General features: G+C 43.9%; 1 long non-coding RNA gene across 1 annotated transcript in view; it reads left to right on the top strand.

The window, feature by feature from the left end:
* The first annotated feature begins 9,232 nt into the window (after nt 1–9,232).
* LOC109308193 overlaps nt 9,233–17,992 on the top strand; it is a 19,842-nt gene continuing 11,082 nt past the window's right edge. Inside the window, exon 1 of the long non-coding RNA XR_002100526.1 lies at nt 9,233–9,267. This is a non-coding gene — a long non-coding RNA (uncharacterized LOC109308193). The remainder of the gene's footprint in view (nt 9,268–17,992) is intronic.

Raw genomic sequence — 17,992 nt, forward strand, 5'->3', positions numbered from 1 at the left:
CAGAGTTGGATGCACTACTCCAGCTGCGGCCTCACCAAGACCGAGTATAGTGGGAGGATGACATCCTGAGATGTACTTGAGAAGCAACTATGGATGAAAGCCAGAATTCAGTTTGTTTTACCAGCTGTGACATCACATTGGTGGCTCATGTTCATCTTGTGGCCAATCACGACCCCCAAGTCTCTTTTGGCTTTGGTGCTAATGAGCATAGCACTGCTAAACCTATAAAGGTGCTGCAGGGTTTTGTTCCCAAGATGGAGTACCTTACATTTGTCAGTATTGAATATCATCAGGTTTGTATCTGTCCACTTTTTCAGCCTATCCAAGTCAGCCTGGATCACCTTCCTATCCTTAGGTGTGGATGCTCTACCCCAAAGTTTAGTGTCAAACCATTTACTGGGTCAAACCATAGGGCCATGTTGTCCAGGATCCTGTGTCATATAGAGGTAGAGAGTAGACGGTGAAAAATAGAGTGACTTGGGTCTGACCACTTCCACTGCTCCTTTCTCACTTGCACCCTCCAGCATTTAATGCCTAGGAAGTTCTAATTCAGAGACTGGATCCCTAACTCCCCTGCTGAACAGCTACCGATGCCCCTTTTTTCCAAGGATTTGTCCAATCCCTTTTTGGATCTGGTTTTCACAGCACCTGGTAGCAATGAGCTCCACACTTCAGTTACACACTGCATGAAAAGAACTTCCTTTCATTAGTTTTACACTCACTACCTACCAGTTCCATTCTGTGACCCTTAGTTGTTATAGTGACAGAGAGGTGAAACAATGCATCGCTACTGACTTTCTCTCACTGTTTAGTATTTTGTAAAAACCTTCCCATGCCCCCCACAAACATCTCTTTTCTAAACTGAATAGGCCTAGCTTCTTTAATCTCTCCTCATATGGAAGCCCCTCCAGACCACTCATCATTCTTGTTGCCCTTCTCTGGACCTTGTCTAGTTCTTCTATACCCTTTCTGAGGTGTGGGAACCAGCACTGGACAGAGATTTCAAGGTGTGGACGCACTGTGGATTTACTGGGACATCACAGTACTTTCTGTTTTGTTTACCAGTCATTTTCTCATAGCTTCACTCTTTCAGGGTGACACCAAACTAAGGACTCGAGCTGTTTATAAGCAGTATGTAGCAATTATGATTTTAATTTCCAGAACCCATCTGTAGCTATGGTAACAGGCAATGTTGGGAGAATAGAAGTAAGTTGTAGAGTTAGTTACCTTAAGGCAGAAACTTGGGGATTTTTTTTTTCCTTTTGCTTTTGGATGCATGTGTAAAACTGCCATTCAGATCCCATTCTGGACATAAAGGACAATTTAAAGAAAAATGAAGAGTTTCTTTCCAGTTAGGAAGACCAGTTGTGTACTAGTGGAGACATAATACATTGGTAAAAGGTGTTGTACTAAGTGGTAGGATTGATTCCTTTGAAGGTAACAGCCTACTATTACTGTCAGCTTACAGGGTTGTTCCTATGGTATAAGTGGCAGATATCTGTGCTGCAGTGCTAACAGAAAGCATTTAAATCCATGGATAACTCCTCTTGGGTCACTACAGAAGCTCTGTTATTGCTGTCTACTGGGACAGTAGATCATTCCGAAAAATGAAAGTATGGACTATTTGAGTATAACACAGTCAAGTTTGTCACAATTCTGGGTGCTGCTCACAAGTCCAAATAGAAAAGAATTGGAAAATTATCATGGGTTTTTTCCTGGTTAAAGTTTTGGGATTAAGTTTGGTGAGTGCACAGAGCTGCATGCCTGCCCGATCAAAGCACAGCCCTTACCAAATATGCTTCATAGCCATGCAGATATTCCTCAGGTCTAATGTATAACATCCCTCCTAACTATTCTGTCCAAAAAAAAATATTACCAAGCAAATCTTGTCTCTCCATTGTAAAAGGCAGTTCTTGTTCCAAACAGCCAACTGAACTGCAGAGTGGCATGCATTATGGTTATGAACCACAAGCTTCAGGGAAGTGCCATATGCCTAGGGTGACCATATGTCCCAGTTTGACTGGGCCAGTCACAGATTTTGGAAAGTGGTCCCAGCTGGCCAGTGGAAATTAAAAGAGCATCCCAGGCATGTTGTGCAGGGCTCAGTCCAGTAGGGAGGCAGAATGGCATGAGCTGTGAAATAGGAAGACAGCAAATTTACCCTAATAGCAGACAGCAAATTTGCCATAAAATAGGGTAGCTTGATTAGTGGAATGACCATTAAAAAGGGGTGGTGGTTGTTAATACATATGAAGTAAAGAACAGTGGGTCATTATTGGGCTACTGACTCCCCTAGCTACCAGAAAAGTAATACCAGAGCTGCACCATGTCGGCCCACCCCTGACTCTGCCTGCAGCAGCGCCACTCACTTAATGTGGGGAGGAAGGGAAATGTCCTGGATTTCACATTGTCCCATATGGTCACCCTATGTATGCCCTACTGAATTTCCCACGTGGTAATGATTTTTTTAATGATTTTCAGTGACAAACTCCATGTAATTCAGGTGGCTCCATAGCAGTCATTCAGTAATGAAAGTGAATAGCCCAGCCATCCTGTGCACCATCAGAAATCACTTATTTTTTGTAGACTAGTGATTCTCAAACTGATCCATGAGGACATGGTAAATGGTGTGTCTGGATCACCCAGGACCTTGCATGCCTTTATAGTGTTTTCTTTGTAGAGTTTGAAGAGTTTGCTTATAATGGTGCATGAGAGATACTGGCAGATGTAAATGTGGTATCATTTATTAGACCAACTGAAGAGTTGGAAATATTGTTCCTTCCAAGCTTTCAGGTGCCAACACCTTTCTTCAGGAATAGGGAGAGTCTGCTTATGTTTTTTCTGTCCTGGGTGGAATAGAAAAAAGAGTTTATAGTGGTTCATTGGTTCAACATTTGGGATGTATTGTTCCAGAAAATATGCAAACACATAGTCTCAGCACTGAACTGTTTAGAGACTAAAGAGGTAAGGCATTCAAACCAGGGAAGGGCAAAAAAGGAAGCAAAATTACCTTGTCTTAGGTCACATAATACATCAGGCAGAGAGTAAAACCTGACTATTATGAGCGCCACTCCAGGTTTTACATGGCAATATGTTAAATCTCACTTAGCACTTTTTGTCAGTGGATCTGAAACTGCTGTACCAAGCATGCATCCTTCAATTTTTCTTACAGATTGGAAACTAGATCAAAGAGAAGTGAAGAGTTTTGTCCAGTAATAGCCAAGTCACAAGTGACAGACTCACGGATCAAGCTTAGGTCCAGATACAGACATTACACTTTTACCAGTATAAGTGATTGCAAATTTGGTCTGTACCTGTAACAGGACAGAAGTTCGGCACAAAAAAAACTGGTCAATACCCACAATAGAACAGAAATTCAGCACACATAGACCTGTGTAAAAATGGCAGAACCTGGTCTAGGATTAGTGCCAGTCACCCAAGGGTAAATGTGAGTTCTGTTTGCTACCAATCTTAACTACACTGTTTACAGAAAATTGTGCAATTTAGATTGATTTGCACCTTGGGGTTTTTGGATACTTGCACCTAGCCCAGGTCACCTAAGTGTCCTGTACTCTAGGGCACACTGTTTCTTTTACAGTGACTGTCTTGATAGCCCTCCACTGCTTAAGATATTTGGCAAGATCAGTACAACACAGGAACCATCTGCCCCCCCAGTACTGATTGCCCTAATGTTGTTTTTTTGGTAAGTGCCAGCAATATGCTCATGGCAAGGTTCTTTGCCTGCCTGTGTTCTTAGCCCAACACAGCTACAACCAAAACCCCAGCAACAATGTGCTCAATGCTTTTTCAGACACAAAATATCAACCGTTAACTAGAGTTAATGAAACCCTTCCACCTCAGCTGATTTGGTTCCAGAAAGACATAATGTGGTAGTAGTCCCCACACCTGTCCTTGCAGTCCCTTACTCCCTACAGAGAGGCTTTAGTTAGTACATGCACTAACCCAGTGGCCACACATCTGACTGGCTCATTCCCTTACCTGTATGCTATCTTGCATGATGCAGCTTCCAAAAGGTCTTCCTTTGGCTTGCCTTCCACATCCAGGAAAAAAAAAAAAAAAAAAAAAACCACTACGGTGATTTTTTTGTTTTTTGAATGGAGAACAGCAAGCTTGACCTAAGCATAGGTCAGGCATTCTTGCATCGGTCCTAGGGGTTGAATGGCTGAGGTCCCTTTCAACCACGTGACTCTAGAGCGATTAGAACGGTGAATCTCCCTGCTATATGGGAGCCTGAGCCTGGACACACAAGTTTACACTGATATAATCAGTGCTTAGAGAAGTTTTACCAAGGGCTGAACACAGAATGCACCATCCTTCCCACTGTAACTTCCTCAATTCCCATGTAGAATTATCCCACATAAAATCAAGGCCCAGTGGAAGATCTAGTGATGCATGCACCGGCTATCTAAGGCTTCCCCAGGGTACACATTTGCTCATGGAATCAGATCTAGATTTTTTCAAAAAAAAAAAATCTTGAATTGCAAGCTTTTGGGCACAGGCACCCTTCTTCAGGCTTAGGAGCAAAGATTGCAAAGTTCTCCCAGATAGAAATGAAAGTTCAGATTACATAGGAAATTTAAAAGTGTGGTAAAATCTCCTGTTTGGCACAGTTCATTTTATGCAGAGAAAAGTTGGAATAGTCTGTTGACCTCAAAGTTGTTTGGCGGCAAGCAGGATGTGGAGTCATATTTCCGTCTGGGTATGAGGTTTCATATTTCACAGAAGAATTTTGTGAAAAAACCTCCTGTTTCAAAACAGGAATGTGTATCACACCTTTAACTCTCCTATGAAGTATAAGCTTTTGTTTCTACCTAGGAGATCTTTGCAATCTTTTCTCCTGTGCCTGAAGAAGGGCATTTGTGCCTGAAACCTTGCAATTAAAGATTTATTTTTTTGCAAAAATCTAGTTGGTCTAACTCTACCATGAGTTCTGATTCCTTTTGCCTCTAGGCCAATACAGCTACAACCTGGATACCTGTCACATTTGCTCAAGGCATACAGGATATAACCTGCTCTCTGGTCACCTAATGACAATGTGTGGTGTAGCTGTCCACCGAGTACAGCTCCCCTGGATTTGCTGGCTCTGGCTACCAGTGAAATGAGATTGGTGCATAAAAGATTTGGTAGTTACACACTAAACGTGCTGTCTGGACACACCTTCTGATTCAACATTGAATACTGGGATGTGGCTCTGTGAGCCAGGAGGGAGGGTGATAGGGGTAGAAGAGGGTGTTTGGGGGGTACCATGGTGCTGCTGAGGTCATGCCCCACCCCAGATCCAGGGACTAAAAAAAAAAATCCCCGCAGTGACTATAAAATTTATCTTATCTTCCTGAGACAGAGTGACCTCCTCATGCATGGTTGGTGATGAAAAACACCATCTTCCAAGTGCCAATTCTGCATCCTCTGCCTAGGCCGATCGCATATTCAGTACACATCGCTCTCCTTTCAGCTCTTCCTGGATTCAGAAATGTTTGGATGACTCTGCCCAGGCTGATTTGAAACAGGAGAAGGAAATAGGGAATAGCATGAAATAAAAGAAGGTGGGAGCACGGCTATCTCAGAAGGAACAGCTAGGGTATTTAATTGAACGTCACTGTCACATCCAGGGAGCTTTATGATGCACAAAGGATGGAAATCGGTTGCATCTGTTGTGTGCATACCTAAAGAGCTCAAATGATTTTGTTCATTATCCTCCTAGGAACTGAGTTCCCATGTCCTCAGCTACCCCTGCCTTAGCCCCACTTTTAATCACTTGTAGAAAACCAGAGGCAAGACTGGCAGCTTTTGGGCCCTGGTCCGTACTGTGTCCCCTGCACCTTTCCTACTCCAGCTCTCGGGGAGGGCAGAGAAACAACAGTGGTGCCTGGCAGAGAAGCAGTTGCAGGTTCACTGCTACTAGGGTCAGATGTCATGTACTTTTTTCTGCCTCTGGCATGTATATTGAGGAGCCAGAATAACACCAGTGTTCGACAGGGGCTGATATCCTCCCCTGCCTCCATCAGCAACCCAATGGCTCTTTCTCCACTCTACACCACTGCCACTTTTCTGCTCTCCCACTGCCACTTCTGGAGGCACAGCAGGCAGGCTGTAGGGTGCAGGAGGGAGGGTGAAGTGTAGACAGTGCCCATGGCTCATGCCCCACTTACTCACCCATCATTATGCTATTGCAGACAACATTATCAAAGTGTGCTCCATTGTCCAAAAGATCCTAATATTCACTGTATCACCCTGGAATATGAACCCCTGTGCTGAATACTTTTAATCTTGTGTCATCGGATTGCAAAACTCGTAACTCATTCCTCCTTTACTTGCTCTTTCTCTGTCTTTATTGTACTTTATTTTTTTATAACTACTTCTAAGTTGCCCCTGCTCCCCTGGCACTGTGATGAGTTTTGGATCGTTCACGGTGTTTAAACCTTTCAAGAACATTTTCCACATGGAGAACCCTCTTAAAGTGAATACATCATTGTACATGATTATCCATGCTTAAAGGAACAATCAGCAGAACAATATGTCCTGTTCTCAGTGCTGCCTGTGAACCGTGCCCCCTCCTCCATTTTTTTTTGATGTTCATTGTATGCTGTAGGTTTGAATAGCTGCTTGCTTAGAAAACCATGGGTGGGGGCTTATTTGCAAATAATCTGTAAAATGAGTTTCTAATTAGCATGAGAGAAATCACAAGAAGAGCAGAAAATAGTTTGGGAAGGGGGTGTCTGTGCTTCCTAAAGTTCAGATGATTGCATGAAGCTAACCACCAATAATCCCCTTCTTCCTCAAAGCCACCTTCTGTCCTCCCACCAGTTCCTTCTACCTCATCTATAGCACCTAAACCCACCTACCTGCTTTCTTCCTCCCACTCTTCCCTTCCCCTGGCATTTTAGGGCTCCCGTAACTCCACCGTCTATTTTATTCTCTCCTGTTGTCCCACACCCATCATTGTGATGCCAGAAGAGCATCCAGAAAACCATTAAGGACATGCTGAGCATCTGATACCTGGAGTTTTTTGTCTCTCTCTTCCTGTTCAAGCTTGTGGTGATATCAGTAGCAGCTGTCTGAGGTCTGTGATTTCCCCTCTTCCAGAACGTGAATTTGGATCTGTTCAGGCTTTGGCCTGAGAGTTTGGCTGGGTCTCACTTCTACTGTATTGTTGTATGGGACTATTCACCATTCAAATCATGTTGCAGAAGGTTCCCCTCATAGGCATCTGATAGGCATATTTCTTAACACATCATATAAGAGTTACCATATCTCTTAATGAAACACAGCACCTACTGTCGCTAATCTGAGGTGTGCATGCTCAAAACCCACATAGAGGCAAGTCTGTGAAGTTCAGAGTGAACCAACCAAACCCATTAGGTGAAGCTCAAGGGAAAGGACATCAAAAGATGACTGCAAGGCACCTTAACAGGCACCAGGTGTTCAATCTTTCCCCTGACTTCAACTTCAGCACACCATACAGGAATGGGTATAAGGATGGGTACTCCTACGCTAGAGTACTTTTCTCTTTACCTCTTGTGGCGCCTTTGTAATCCCCACAGAAAACTGAAGTGGTGTTTGTGAGAACTGGTCAACATTTTCAAACTGTTTTTTGAAGAGATATATATTATATGTGTGTGTGTGTGTGTGTATGTATGTATATATGTATATGTATGTATGTATGTATGTGTGTGTGTGTGTATTTCTTAAAATAGATTGAAAATTTCTTTTATCAATGGATCTAGATAAATTCAGGCCCCTGAACATTCCCCAGCTCCCCGATCTTTCCACCAGCTCCCGATGGCTCCCCCCGGGGGGTGCAGGCCCTTGGATCATGCAGGATGACAGCAGGCTGCTGCTGCCAGCTGGTGATGGCAGTGGCTCTGAGCTACTTCCTCAGCCAGCAGCAGCACCCTGCTTAAATCACACATGGAGATCCAGGGGTCTGTGCCCTCCAGGAGGGCTGCGGGGCTGTGCCCAAATCCTCCTAGGGGGTGCAGGCCCCTAGATCTGCATGCGGGATGACAGCAGGTTGCCGCTACTGGCTAGGGCTAGCACCAGCACTGGGTTCTTCCCAGCGCAGCCCCTGCCAAGCGCCAGGCAAATTTGAGTGCTGCCACTGGCCCCAGCCATCGGTGGCAGCCTGCTGTCATCCCACGTGCAGATCCAGGGGCCTGCGCCCCCCCAGGAAGAGTTCAGCACAGCCCCACAGTCCTCCTGTGGGGGTGCAGGCCCCCCAGATCTGTGTGTGGGATGACAGCAGGCTGCCACTGATGCCTGGGGCCAATGACAGCACTGATCTTCCCGGCACTCTGCGCTCGGCGCGAGCCGCGCCAAACACCAGTCCCAGCTGGCAGCAGCTGCCTGCTGTTATCCCACACAGATGAAGGGGCCCACATCCCCAGGGAATAGTCTGACACAGCCCTGCAGCCCTCCCAGGAGGCGCAGGCCCCCAGATCTGCATGCAGGGTGACCACATGCGGCTGCTGCCGGCAAGTGATACGAGTTTTGCTTTGAATAGTTTGAGGTGCAGTTTCCCAGAAACCCCTGGACCTATCTTCTTGAAACATGGGATTGTTCGTGCTCTCAGAAGGAACTACCATCTCAGCAAGGTTCGTCTAAATCAGGCAAGAAATGAAAAGTTATAGGCATTTTCATTATTCCCCATTATAGCCTATGGACAAAACATCAAAACAGTGAAAGAGTTTCAACAAAATGAAACGGAAGAGTGCTTTGAAACAGCAAAATGAAACACTGTTCCTTTGAAATGGTGAAACATGAGTCAAAAGTTTCGCACAGCCTTATATCTATGTCTGTAGATATGGATGTATCTAGAAATGTAGAAATGGATATAAGGCAAAACGGAGATTTTCATAAGGGCTGTCCCTTGAAAGCAGACTCTTCCTCCATTTGGGGTGGTCTTGGGTGATACTCTCCCATGAGTAGTGTAGATGTTACATTTTTTTCAAGTTGGCCTTGAGGATGTCTTTGGAGGACTTTCTCTGCTTTCCTCTTGAATGTATACTTTGATTGAGCTGGGAGAATAAAACTGCTTCAGGAATCTGGAGTTGGACATCTGAATGATGTGGCTGGCCGAGCAAAGTTGATGTTGGATAATCATTATCTCGATGCTTGTTCTGTGAGGACACTATGAGAGCACACTAATGTTGGGTTCAAGTACAGGCAGTACTGATAATACTTCTCCAAAGTATTATATAAAGGAGTTGTCTCCTGTATGTTGTGCACATCTCAGCTCCATACAGTAAGGTGGGGATCACAACTGCTTCATAAACCATGAGCTTGGTTTCAGGTCTGATGTCACAGTCTTTGAACCTGTCTTCAGGCATACAAAGGCTGCACAGACTACAGCATTGTCAACATACTGGAGCTCGATGACTGAGGTCAGGGTGGTCTTGTTTTTGGCTTGAAGTTGGCTGAAATTAAAAAAAAAAACCTACCACTGATTTGGTAATTTAGAAAGAAGGAGTGGGCAAGGCTAATTCCAACAAAATACTTTTACTTGGTAAATGTGCAGAGCATGACATTGTCATTACTAACACTATGTTCAGAGAATGTGACAGTACAAAACAACATGGCAACACCCCTGCTTGAAACAATAACACCTCCTCGACTGCATCATCATAAAAGCACATGGTCTAAAAAATGTCCATATCATGCTTGTGATGAAAGAAATCAATGAATGCTGGCCTGATCATCATGTAATGAAATAATCATGTCCAAATATCAAAAGCAACCCGTATCAGTTTGAAGACAGTACAACATCAAATGCCTTCCAACCACTAGACATCGCAAAGCCCTCCAAATACATCTCAGTAAGAAACTCTCCAATCTTAGGATTGAAAATTATAACACCGGTGTTGAGGAAGATTGGTTAGCTCTAAAAGATACCATCCATGAGATGGTCACAGAATCAATTGGGTTTATCACCTAATGCCATCAGGATTAGTTTGATGAAAACAATGCTCAGATCAAAAACATCCTTAATCAGAAAAGAAAAAAATATCTGTGACTGGCAAAACCATTTTATATCCTGTCAGAAGCAGGGAACTTTTTGACAGCTTAAAGTTGCAGTCTAAAGAAAGATTCAAGAAATCAAAAACAAATGGTGGGATGAGAAGGCAAAAGAAATCCAACAATTTGTTGACAATCATGACATGCAGAGATTCTTCAGTGCAATCAAGGCTGTGTAATGAACCAGACTCACCCCACTTAATCTGAAGATTGTAGTACACTCCTCAAAGACAAGTCCATTAAAAACTGCTGGAAATAGCACTACCAAAAGCTCCTGAGCCAATAATCAATGATGACTGATGAAACCATCAAATCCATCCTTTAGAATCCAGTAATGGAAGCACTTGCCAGTCCACCAACCTCTGAAGAAGTCTACCAGGTAATAAAACAGATGAAAAACAACAAAGCACCTGGCCCTGATGGCATACCAGCTAAAGTCTTCAAAGTAAGTAGGGAAACTACGACCAACAAATGTTCTTAAAATCTGGAACACTGAGGAAATTCCTGCACATCTAAGGAATGCCAATATTATCACCATTTTTTAAAAGGGAGATAAGTCTGATTGTGGAAACTATCAAGTTATTGTTCACTTCTCCATCACTATGGAAGATTCTTGCTTGAATTTTGCTGAACTGACCGCTCCCTCATGCACTGGAAATCCTTCTAAAGTCTCAGTGTGGCTTCAGATGATCAAGTGACACCATGGACATAATTTTTGTGACGTGGCACAACCAGGAAAAAGTCCAGAAAACCACCAGGAACTGTACCTGGCCTTTATTGATTTGACCAAAACATTCAACTGTTAACCTTTATGGAAGAGATTATTGAAGTTTGGCTGACCAGGGAAATTTATCACCATCCTTAGACACCTTCATGATCAGACAACTGCCTCCATACTATACAGTGTCTCCACTGTGGAGCCCTTTGTCATTTGAACTGGCATCAAGCAGGATGGCATGATCACACCAATATTGTTTTCTGTCTTTCTTGTGGTCATCACAATGCTCCTCCATGAACATCTGTCACATGGCATCAGCATCAAGTAAAGGATGGATGGGACCATTTTCAATCCCTCCTGCCTCCTTGCTAAAACTTGTAGAACTTCAGTACCTTGATGATTGTGCGGTTGTTGCACATACTGAGGAGGACCTAGAAATGGCTCATAACTGCATCTCTCTCAAGCATACCAATGCCTTGGACTGACCCTTAATGCTGGAAAAACAAAGATGCTTCACCAGCCTGCTCTGGGCCAGTCACCTCCCTCCAGCAAAGATCCTCATTGACAGACAGGAGTTGAAGTATGTTAAACACTGCATACCTCGGCAGCCATCTCTCAAACAAGGCCAATATCTGTGAGGAGATCCAGTATAGGAATGGATGTGCCATCTCTGTTTTCAGAAGACTGAATCATCACATGTTCAATGATCACAACATCAGGACATGAACAAACTCATACTATACAAGACTGTGGTAATTCCAGTTCTCCTCTATGACTGTGAAGCTTGGCTCATCTATAGGGACCACCTGAAAAGCCTGGAATGCTATCACCACCCCTACATCTGGAAGATCCTTGAGGGTAGGACTAAGATTCAGAGAGACCTCAACAAATTGGAGGATTGGACCAAAAAAATATTATGAGGTTGGATAAGGACAAGTGAAAAGTCCTGCACTTAGGATGGAACAATGCACCACTACAGACTAGGGGGTCAACAGGCTAAGCAGCAGCTCTTCAGAAAAGGACCTGGGTGTTACAGTGGACAATAAGATGAATATGAGCCAATAATGTCTCCTTGTTGAGAAAAAGGGTAATGTCATACCAGGCTGCATTGGTAGGAGTGTTTGCAACACAACAAGGTAAGTGATTCTTCCCCTCTATTCAGTACTGGTGAGGCCACACCTAGAGTAGTGTCCGGTTTTGGGCACCCCACTAAAGAAAGGATGCAGACACAATGGAGGGAGTCCAGCAGAGGGCAACAAGAATGACTGGGGGGCTGGAGCACATGACTTGTAAGGGGAGGCTGAGAGAATTGGGGCAATTTAGCCCACAGAAAACAAGACTGAGAGGGGATTTAATAGAAGCTTTCAACTCCCCGATGGGTGGTTCCAAAGAGGATGAAGCTGGACTGTTCTCAGATGACAGGACAAGGAGCAATGGGCTCAAGTTGCAGCAAGAGAAGTTTGGGTTAAATATTACGAAGAACTTTCTCATGAGGAGGGTAGAAAAACACTGGAGCAGATTACCCAGAAAGGTGGTAGAATCTCCTTCCTCGGAGGTTTTTAAGACCCAGCTAGACAAAGCCTTGGCTGGGAAGATCTAGCTGGAGATAGTCCTGCTTTGAGTTGGGGCTTTGTCACTAGATGACATTCTGAGGCCTCTTCCTACCTAAATATCTATGATTCTAAGTGGAAGCAGATGGTTCAGGTGAGTTCTTGCAATGTTCTTTGATGTGCTGGACAACAAACCAGTCCCTTTGTATTTTGCACAGTCGGACTTATCTTGCTTCTTGTCACAATCATGGCATCCCTGTGATCATCTGGGACTATCAAAGGATATATGTGGCTTGTCAGCAAGGACAGTGTTGCTATCTGCTGTCCCCACTACATCCTGGTTGTGCTGTCACTTCTTGATCCACAACTGCTTATTCATCAGAGTTACCACTGCTTATTTTGCAACTAACCTTCCCTGAAGGTCATTCCTCTATCCACCACCTGAGGACACGCTGGGTAGCCATATAGCTCTGCTTCCAGTTAAAATGCAAAATACTTATTTAACTTTCTTTATAGACTATGTTTTGGGTGAACAGGAGTGCAGCTAGAGCTACATTCAAAGTATACTTCATACTAACACTGAAATTAAGCCAATTCCTTTGTCTCTATGCTGCTGTTGTATTAAGAACTAGTCTCAAAACATTGACACTTTCTTAAAAAACATCAAGAGCATTGTGGACGGCACTTATCTTTAAACATTTCTTCATTAGAAAATACAAAAATATAGATTCTGTGAAAACTCTGCGTATGTTCAGTTTTACTCATGAGAGTAATCCCCATTAAAGTCAATCAGCTCTAAATGACCAAGAGAAATACAACATTACACATATTCCTTTCACTGACTGATGAAAACAAGATGCCAACCATTTTATGGATATTATTTCAACATCTAGGCATTTAAAACAATGAAAGAAATCAATCACAGATAAAATTAGTAGTATATACTGTTTTCTTACCTGTACTTTGGTCTGGATCAATGTGACTGAGAGAACATGTTTGTATTGGAAAGTTAGTGCTAGTTATAACATGAGTGTTGCCTTTCAGCTGTGCCCTCAGGAAACACCTTAACTCAAGACTTGACTTGGCACTTGCTAACATGAACACTTGCAGTGCACATACAAGATAGTGCCATGTACATGGCATTAGTCTGGCAGTGCCTCCCCATAATTCCCTCTGCAGACCCCAAAAGGATAAATTCTTCCACAGTACAATGCAAATGAAGTCCTAGGACAGATCAGCTTATTAAAGAAGGTTATATTAATGGCACATATAAGCCATAAAACAAATCTTAATGCCGCACATAAATGAATGTAGCACCAGGGTGAAACTTGCAACCCAAGTGTTATTTGATAAAGTGGCTATCCTCAGTGGAGGAGGAACACTTGATTGGAAGGGTAACTCAAATATGGATAATTTGACTTAACTCTTCAGTCAAATCAGATTCAGAGGGGTTCATTTTGGGGTATCTTTGTTCTCTCCCTACCTCCCCCCCTTTTATAGAGTTTATAGTTGGGGGGGCGGGGTGTGGATAATAGTTTCAGGTTGAATGGATTTGACTTTTAGTTCAAATACAAAATCAAATGCAAAGGCCAGTTGGACTGACTGAGCTACAGGTAAGATGTTGGTACCAGTGATTATACAGTGTTTTAGTGGTGGCTAGAACATTCATCAAGAACATGGGTGGCCATGCTCTGTGGCCTCCCTAACATAAGGGAATTGAAGCCATATCTTTAAGCCCCCAGAGAGAGGGGTCCTAATCGTTAGTGTCACTGAAGAACTGTGGCAGGGACACTGCCATGAACTGAGACTTACCATGCAGCCAGGAGCAGAGAGAGGCACAGAGACAATGGGACATCGCCAGTGGGCAGAGGCACAGCAGGAGACAGGCTGCTATGCAAGGATGGGTTGCACTGAGGTCAGAGGCAGAAAAACCAAAGTGGCTGCAGAGGGCTGCAGGAGAGCTGACATGTGCAGCCACACCAGTGTGGGCATGCATTATGGCAGTGTGCTGATGCTGGTTCACCAACTGGCCCTTGGAATGGGGAATAAAAAACCCTCCAGATGACATTCAGGGAGGACCAGAAGTGGGTCCACCAGAAGACCCAGAGCAGCCAGGATCAATTTACAGCCCCAACGGGGGTGAGTGGTGGCAACCCCAGGGGGGGCCATGCCCAGATAACACTGGCTCAGTGGAGCCTGAACTCTTACTTGGGACAAAACTGTGGATCCCAGATGCAGCTGGTGTGGAGTGGAACAGTGGTGAGCCTGGGGAGAGAAGTAGCGGAGAAAGAGTTGGACATAGTGAGTCAATAATAGGAGAAAAGGGAGAGCATCTGGGAGTAAGGCATCCAAGAGTAAGCGGACATTGTCTCAGCTGCGGCCAAAGACCAACTTATCTGTTTGGTGCAAGATGGGGTGTAGGGGAGGCAGAGCCCCCACATGGGAGGCCAGGCAAGAGTGTTGAAAGAGGGAACTAGGGGAAGCAAGACTTAAAAACATCCTCCCAACAATAACCAGTACCAACAAGATGTAGCAGGTGAAAATCCCTGGGAACCTTTCAAGGTTTCTGCATGAAAGACAAACTGTTGACCTGAAAGGAGATGGCTTTGCCCAGATGGCCAAAAAGAGCAAAGCCCACGCTTCGAACATCATAGGAGGTTACAAAGATACTTTACAAACATCCTGTTGAAAACGGGCTACTGCATAGAAAAAATGTAAGATTCACTGGGCCCAAGCAGGAGCACTAAATGGTGACCCTGGAGGCTAGTGATGACAGCACTTGACTAGGAGGTGGCTAAGCTGAGTTCTGATACCTGTTCATAAGATTGTTTCTATATTTTATATTACACAGTGATTGGTAAGCACACTAAATATGTCTGAGGGGTATGTTATAAATCTGTGCAGCCCCCAGAGGTGGCTGTAGCTCCATGGAAAGTAAAAGGTTTCTTTTTCCAGAGGTGTTTTGGGTGCTAAGGGAAAGGTCACTATAAAAATATAAAGCTTTTGCTGTGTTAATTATTGTCAATAATAATAAATAACAACCAGTAAAGTGAATCTGACTGATTGCCAAAGTACTTAGCAACTGCCCTTTTCATCTTCATGTGATTTTTCCAATCAGTATAATAGGATACGCTTCCAACAGTAGCTCCCCTAACAGGCAGTAGTACTGTCTCTCACTCAGGCTTCCCAGGGTACCATCCTGTCCTCATATGCCATGCTTTGCTTAAGATAAATATGAATTTGGGAAGGTACCTTCAGAATACTGAAGTGAGCCTAGCAGGACTTCCCTCCAACCAGCTCATAATTTGGGGACTAGTCCAGCCTAATCCTTTACTTTTAATCATGACCAGAGCTCTGTTTTGAGCCCCAGTTACTTTTCTCTCTTCCTCTTGGGTCCTGCAGTCTCGACCCCTGATCAGACCCTACTCAGGTCTTTTTGGCTTTAGTCCTTGACAACACTCTTAAGTCTACCAAAGGACTTCAGTGTCTCCCTAGTGACCTGCAGCAGCCTCTTTATACCCCTTCAGTCAGTCCCATGCCTCACAGTACATACACAATCAAAAATGCAACGTGAATGGCATCTCTGTCTAAAACTCTCTGAAGACCTCTTTCTCCCTACAAGATCGTGGCCAAAATAAAAATAGCCTTAGACCTCTGCCTAGCTCCTTCTCTTCCTATCTCTAGGCTCCTTTGCCCCGCTGGGGTACGGGGTTTATGCCTTACTCATTACCTTGTGGTCTGTTCCTGCAGACTGCACTCAGAGGTTATAGGCCTCTGCTACAACCAGTATGATGGATGTCACCTGTGCTACTTATCTCCAGGTTATCTACCTGTATGGAAGCGATTCATAGAAGTAGCACAATCTAGTTTAGATTGGTAGTGACCAGAACACACATTTGCCTTTTGGTGCAGGGGGTGAACATCTTAGACTAGGTTCCACCATTTTTAAACCAGTCTATGTGGTCTGTACTTGTGTTTTGGGTATAAACTAGTTCTGTGTGCTGAACTTCTGTCCTGTTATGGTTATAGACTGGTTTCTGATCACTTATACCAGTAAAAGTGTTACGTCTGTACCTGGCCTTAAAGAAGTTTCTCAGAAAGATATTTCCAAATGTCAGCATTTTCTATTACTTTGTCATTGACTCTTAATGTGTTTTCAGAATGATTTGGTCCTTTCTTGGGTAAAGAAGAAAAATGAAAATAGGAAGAAAAAAACCCCCCTTATATAATTCATTATTATGCAGCTTTCGCTTTGCAAAACACAATTTATAGCTAAAAACTCGCCTTTCTTTCTGCTGTGCCACTTCAAATGTCCAATGCTAAACAGAAACTGCTATAAAAATGTCTGGCCTCACTCTAAGAGATTCAAATGATTGACAATAAAGCGGAAAACTATTAAACATATAACCTTGATGCTAGTTCCAAGGAATATTTATTCTCCCATGGTTGTATTCTTTGTTTTGTTTGGTTGCTTTATTATATTGTATTATATCCAATTGTGCATTTCAGCAGCTATGCAAATGAGTCAAATGCCTGCAATGGGACTACCTGCAGAAGTGAGACAGCAAGAAATGGCCCGTAGCATAAAGTGCACATATTCTTTTGACTGTATTATAACTTTGCTCTGCCCTGAGTCACAGACAGTAGGTGCATCTGCACATGCACTTTACTGTGGAGTTGACTAATTAACTCCACAATAAGGTGTCACTGTCTACATGTGCACTGGTATTAGGGCTCAGTAAATTAACTCTGCCATAAGGAAGCACTATGGGGGACAGTCTGTCTTACAATGGAGTAATAAAGTGTGACAAAATGCATGCGTAGATGGTGACAGGGGCTAGCTGGGGCATAGGAGTGCTAAAGTGCAGGGGATGCCTGCCAGCACTCTGCACTTCAGTACTTTCATGCCCCAACCACCCTTGACACTGCCCGACATCACCACCCAGAGCCTGGGGCTGACCCCCTGAGCCTGCTGCCAGCCCAGGGCTACTTTGCCCTGGGTCAGACTGCTCCTGTCCCAGCTACATATGTACATGCTTCACCTGGGAGCAGCTGACTCTGGCTCAAACTTCTCTGGAGTTTATTGCATCACATTACTTTCATGCGCAGATCCGCCCGTTGTGTAACAGCACCATCTGAGAACCAAACTAAGAGCATCATGTGCAGCCACGCCTTCACCTTGGGGAAGGAAGAAGCTACTTCTTCCGCCACACAGCTTACCCTCTGCTTTTGTACTGGTCAGGTTTGCAGGGTGAGAAGCAGCAAAGGGCAGAATAAGGCTGCTTCTATTCGGTTTCCTCCCAAGGAGGAGTGCCAGGTGAGTAGCTTCTACAGCCACATGTGCAATCATCAGAGTTGAGTAGGAGGATAAGGAAGGCTTGACTCCCCTGTGAAGTTAAGTAAGGGCTGTGACAATCTAGTCCCATATATTTCAAGACACAGAAGTGAATATAAACATTAAACCTGAAAGAATTATTACACTTGAAAGGGTTTTAAAAATCCACTGTACTTCCTGCTGTCGGTGCCGGGTTTTTTTACCTTTTGTGTTTTCCTCTGCTAGGACACTGAAATATGGCTTTGCCCAGAAATGAAATCCCCAAAAGTAACATCCTCAGAAAGAGCGTATGAAATACGACATCCCTAAAACAGGATCTTCTTCAGCTTTATTTATTTAATTATTTTTTGGGGGGTA

The sequence above is a fragment of the Crocodylus porosus genome, unplaced genomic scaffold, assembly GCF_001723895.1.
Source record: "Crocodylus porosus isolate Cpor-Errol unplaced genomic scaffold, CroPor_comp1, whole genome shotgun sequence".
In the NCBI taxonomy this organism is placed as follows: Eukaryota; Metazoa; Chordata; order Crocodylia; family Crocodylidae; genus Crocodylus; species Crocodylus porosus.